This window comes from Sitophilus oryzae, unplaced genomic scaffold (genome assembly GCF_002938485.1).
Source record: "Sitophilus oryzae breed Bouriz unplaced genomic scaffold, Soryzae_2.0 scaffold_30_pilon_pilon, whole genome shotgun sequence".
Lineage (NCBI taxonomy): Eukaryota > Metazoa > Arthropoda > Insecta > Coleoptera > Curculionidae > Sitophilus > Sitophilus oryzae.
The window spans coordinates 119,645-125,535 of record NW_022146874.1 but is presented as its reverse complement, the minus strand read 5'-3'; the positions used below and the strand labels follow the sequence as shown (position 1 = coordinate 125,535).

The 5,891-nt window shown below is 28.5% G+C and overlaps 1 long non-coding RNA gene across 1 annotated transcript; it reads right to left on the bottom strand.

The window, feature by feature from the left end:
• Positions 1-551: 551 nt before the first annotated feature.
• On the bottom strand, positions 552-2,611 carry LOC115884660. Its single transcript, XR_004050586.1, has 2 exons — positions 2,524-2,611; positions 552-910 (listed from the first exon to the last, which is right to left on the bottom strand). It is a non-coding gene; the product is annotated as an uncharacterized LOC115884660 (long non-coding RNA).
• Positions 2,612-5,891: the final 3,280 nt, after the last annotated feature.

The following is a 5,891-nucleotide window of genomic DNA, read 5'->3' as shown; positions in this document are numbered from 1 at the left end:
CGTCGTAACGGTCGTTTCCTGACGGCTCTGCCGCCCAACGCAACACTGTCTTTTTGTTTCTTCAGTGCACCTGCACTCTCCGTATCATAGGCGGGTATTTTTTTTATTTTAATGAAGCTATAATTCAATTAAAAATATATCGTATTTAAACTTTTTATATTATTAAGATTTAGGATAAAAAAAATAGTTTAATATAAAGCAAAGTTTAGGACTTAGAAAAAAAAATACGTCTTAGAGTCTAAAAACGATAAAAATAATAAAGTACATGTTATAGAAGAAATTTTAATAATCGAAATTATTTAATTTTTGAAATTGATGATAAACTATTAATTTAATAAAATATTAATTTTAGTCAAACATTTACAACTCTAATATTAATCAAAACAGGATCTATTCTATAGATATAATAGAACAGAAAGAGAAAAAACTTTATAATTGTTTAATTTTTTTTTCCGGTAAAAGTGATGTCTTATTATGTAAATTAGAAAAAACAGGAATCTGTTCCATTAAAGCAAGCTTTTAGGAAGTGAATAAAATGAAAACTACATTTATTTAACTCGTTACTGTCTTTATTATAGAGTAAGTATAATAATGGTAATGGTGACTATACTTTATTCAATGGAAATATGCACCAAATTCAAACAAATATAAAAGGCATGAGTATAAACAGTATTACTACAGTAATATTGAACATTGGTTCAAAAATATTACATTAATATAATACAATATTACTGTAGGTATTACTGTCAACGTGCAAGCTTGTTTGAAGCTTGATGTATTTGTATGCGCTTGGTACATCTTGGCGTTGGAAAATGTATAGAAAATTATTAAGAAAAACTAGTACGTAATGGGGGATATCTTGATATACAGAGTGGTCGGAATTGTATTCAGGAAACTTTGGCAGCATAATCTGCAAATAAAATCAGTAAAAAAAATAGTATAAATTTATGTCCTAAAATGCTTCGTTTCAGAGATACAGAGTGTAGAAATTTCATTTTTATTTCGCTTTTTTCCAAATAATTTATGAAGAATGTATTGATTAATTCGTTTCCAAATATCTTGAGAACTATACTTGTGGCGAGTGTCAACAAGAGACCTTATTAAGTAAAAAACGTTGGAAATGTAAATTTTTCTCAGTAGTTTTATATAGATACAGACAAAAAGTATTACTCTTCAAATAACTTAAAAAATATGTAGGTGGCGCCCCCTATTAGTAAAAGTCAAATTGACATCTAAATCTAATTTTTCATGTCAAAAAACTCCCAAACGCCAATTTTCGTCCAAATATTGACGTCACTTCAGAAATTATTTGGAAAAAAATCGAAATAAAAATGAAACTTCTACACCCTGTATCTCCGAAACGAAGCATTTTAAAAACTTACAAGTTCATTTTTTTAGAAAGCCAATGCAACATTTCTGAGTTTCAAATAAAGATAAAAAACAGTAAAACATATAATAATAATATGTAAATTATTTTCTTGGATACATACATATATGGCAAATAATAACAGATTGTTTTATTAAAGATTTACGTTTTGGTTAATTCTAAAACTATCTTCAGATTATATGTGATATTACTTAAGTGATATTACATTATAAAAGAAAAAATGAAAATTATACCTTATAATCGAAAAAAAACGGCGTCAGCGATGGCTATGAAATGAAGATCGCTGTCATTTTATATGTAAAATTATATGGAGTATGTATCGATGGTTTTTTCCAAGCCAACTGGACGCCGTTTTTTTCGATCATACGGTATTACAAATTAATAATAGATTAACAGTCGAGAAAAAAAAAGAAAAAACTCTAGGTAAGTACTGGATAAATTTTAAAATGGCATATTTATTTTATCTTTGTTTAATATAAAAAAAACGAAATATCTACCTGGTTTACATAACCCTGTATAATTTGTGAAATAATAATGGACAAAAATGCAAGCGGTAAGAAAAATATTTACAAAAAATATGTACTTGTTTACATTTCTGGACCATTGTTCGTCATTTTTGTTATCATAATGGTGACCCTATCATAAAAACGTAGTTATTTCTATACCTGATGTGAAACTATAGGGAAAAAGTAATGTTTGTAAAATATTTTAGTCTTGAAAAAAAATAAGGAATGTTTGGTATTTTAAAATGTTTGGTAGCTTGTAATTTTTTCGACTTTCTCGATTGTTTATAGTTTATAATAAGCCTTAAAAATTGTTGTTTCATAATGGAATATCATTCTGGAATTCCTGTATGTTATTTTAGATTCTAAGGATGGTTTTAGAATAAAAAGAAACACATTTTTCATAAAAAAAAGCATTAAATTAACCAATGCCCAAGAAAATAATGTGTCTACTTCTTATGTACTTAATAATGTATCTACTCGTTATATTAATAACGAGGTTAGTAAGAACCTTTACGTAAATGATAAATATAAAAAATACAGATTTTCCAGGGTTTATAATTTACTAAATTATTATCTAAATAAGCGCCTTTCTACAACGCCACTGACGCCAAAATAGTAAATTTGACTTACCTGTGGAATGTTGTTCCAGGACTTAAATAGTCCAATTTCTTACAAATTTGGCACTGACGAACCATGTTTTATAGTTTTTAAATAAAAGTAATCAAAATAAACACTAAACCGACACTACACACTAAGAAAATCGAATCCAAAAAATACAAAATCAAAACATCCAATAAAAACAATAAAATAGCCATGGAGAAACTGTGACAACAAGGTTTTACGACACGTGCTTTACTCTACTATGGCTCTACTACGAGAGAATAAAGAATGATCAGGCGACCCGGCGATTGATGGGTGTTGCCAAATTGTAAAGAATTTGTCATTTTTAAATAGTCTCCGACTTATAATTTAGTAGTATAGGGACTATTTAATACATCTTTCTACTATTAAACACTACTTTATTAAAATACAGTTTTAATATCTCAATATATGTGTATAACAACAAAAAAAATATTAATAATATTCTAGACGTGACAACATAGGCTGGAGGCGAAAGACTCAGACGGCCGAGGTCAGCTGCACCCAGGAGTAAACATGTTTACAAAAATTAATATTGGACCGCGCTTAAATGTAAATAGTGTAGTCTATATTTTATTCTAAGTCTATGGTTACGACCCATGGTCAGTACGAATTTTTAAGGATGCCATTTGGTGTCTGTAATATTCTGGTGTAATTTGGTGTCTATATGCCACTGCGGTATTTCAAAGACTAGACTTCTAAATAGGGTACTTGGAAATTTAAGACATTATAGGGTAGTGAACTACCTAAATGATGTTTTATTATTATCGCACTGAAGAAGGTCTGGAAATACTTGAAACGGTGTTAAAAGTTTTTAAAAAAAATGCAAACCTTAAACTAAACTTAAAAAATGTACATTTTTTGAGACAACTATCGATTATTTAGGTTATGAAATTAATAAATTTGGTATAAAACCGGGCGAACCCAAAATAAAAAGGCTATTAACTTCAGTGGTGGCAAGCAATAAAAGATGAAATATATATATTCTCTTTTAGTAAACAAAATATGGCCATTAACTACTGGTCTACTAATAAAAATAAGTATAGTAGATTTTAAAATGGGTTCTTACATTAGTTCTTATGAAAAAAAATGATGCCTGTTGAAAATTAAATAAATATACAGCTCACTTTAGTATACCAGTGTAGGTTTCAGTTAACGATAATTAATATATTGAAACGTTTACGACGGTAGCTAGTAATTCATCATTTAAACTTCTTTTAAAAAAATTAAAGAGCATAATTTGCTATTGTATTAGTAAACTGTAAAAACAATTTTCTTAAATTGATTTTCAAAAAGGAAATTTTATATTCGACTTACTGAAGGAGTCATGGCTTAACAAAAACGAGGTCTATAAAATTAAATAAATCTCTATACTGTTGAAAACTGCAAAAATAAACACTACACAAACTGTCGCCAAGATATTGGTTTAAGTGTTTTTTGATGAAGTGTTAAAACAACATGACTTCTAGAGCCTTAAGAGAGACCGCTCTGAATAAATTTCTTAGATAAGGATTTATCAGTAAAAATATCTGTTATAGCTAGTTTAAAAAACTCAGTAAATTATGATATTTATGATCATAGAAAATGCTGATGATCTCTTCATTATTACGCAAGATAAATAATTAAGTCATGAGAAATGTTTGACGAATCAATTTAAGTGCATAAAAAAATATAGGCATAATAAGAATAAAACTATTTATAGATGTTAAAATTTGAGTAAGATAAAACTCAAATTATCTTAGATCAAAGTTTATATAAAAAAGTAAAGTAATGGGTTATTTTTTATTCGATTATAGAATCGTTACTGTTACTCATCTGCCTAATAAATTAGATTTCACTGTTTTAAATTAATCTGAAACTATTTGGTGAAAAGCCGAGTTTTTGTTAAAATTTAAAAGATCTACTTACTACTCGCTCTTTGTTAACCATATATGATAGTAATTTAGAAAGTGAGCTGCATACTGACTCAAGTAGTAAGGGTCTAGCAGAAATTTTGATGCAAAAATATACAAACTGGCTAAAACCAGTAATGTATTAGATGTAGGGCTTTATCTAGAGATGGTGGTTGTAAATACAAGATTTTGATTTCGAAATTGAACCCAGACCCGGGAGTAAAATGTCTCATGTTTAGTAGGAATGGGAAAAATTTTGACATTTTTAAAATAAATATCGAAGATTGGATAATATGTAGTATTCAAATCGCAAGATGATGAATAAATGTCAATAAAAAAATACTTAACAAGAAAATCCCGATAAAGAACTAAAAAATATTTGTTTTCAAAAATGACCGACTTTTCCGGAAAACTTTAGATGGAAAACTTAAACAACTTGTTATTCCTAAATATGCTAGGTTTTGTTTATGCTGAGGTTCCATGATAACATAAGGCACATCGGCCTTAACAAATGCGACCAATTAATTAAAAAGACATTCTGGTTTGAGGGAATGACAAAATTTGTCAAAAGTAGGTACGTTAATTCAAGTTTAGATTGTGCATTCAAAAAGACAAAATATGGTAAAAAAAAACAAGGTTATTTATTTCCTATAGAAAAACCTACCGAACCCTTGCATACATGGAATATTGATTATTTAAGGCCATTTTGCAAGAGCTCTGGGTTTTCTTATATATTTGTTATTGTGGATTCTTTTACAAAATACCTTCTCGCCCGACCCATTAAACTACAAATTCGAAAAAAAGTTATTTACAATTTAAAAGACTTGTTCAGCATATTTGGTGTACCGAATGAAATTATTTCAGATCAAGGAAAAGCATTTAAATGTAAAAAAATTCCATAATTTTTGTCTTGATTATAAAACTAAAAATATTATAAACACGGTATCGTCACCCAGGTCAAAAAAAAAACAGGTAGAACGGACAAAATCGCACATTGTTAAGTGCTATTAAAACTAGTTGACAATGAATGCGACTGGTGGAAAAAACTACCACAAGTAGTTTTGGGCATTAATACTATAAAAGTAGTAGTATAGTAATAAAAGTAGTAGTACAGTAGTAAAAGTAGTAGTATAGTAGTAGTAGTATAGTAGATATAGTAATAGTACTAAACTAAGCCCACATTAATGTTTGGAATTGACAAGAATTTAATTGGTGACTGGTGATGATACTGTGAAAAAGATAAATAAAAAAGCGTACAAAAATATTGCTACAAGTTCCATGAATAATCAAAGTGAAAGAAATGAAAGGGTATTTTGATAAAAAAAGAAAAGAATCAAATGAGAGATTTGGTTTTTGTGGTCTAGGGCAAGCACCGAGACTAAAGGCCTGTTAGAAGGCAATAAGGACCTGTTAGAAGGTAGTAAAGGCCTGTTAGAAGGCAATAAGGACCTGTTAGAAGGTAATAAA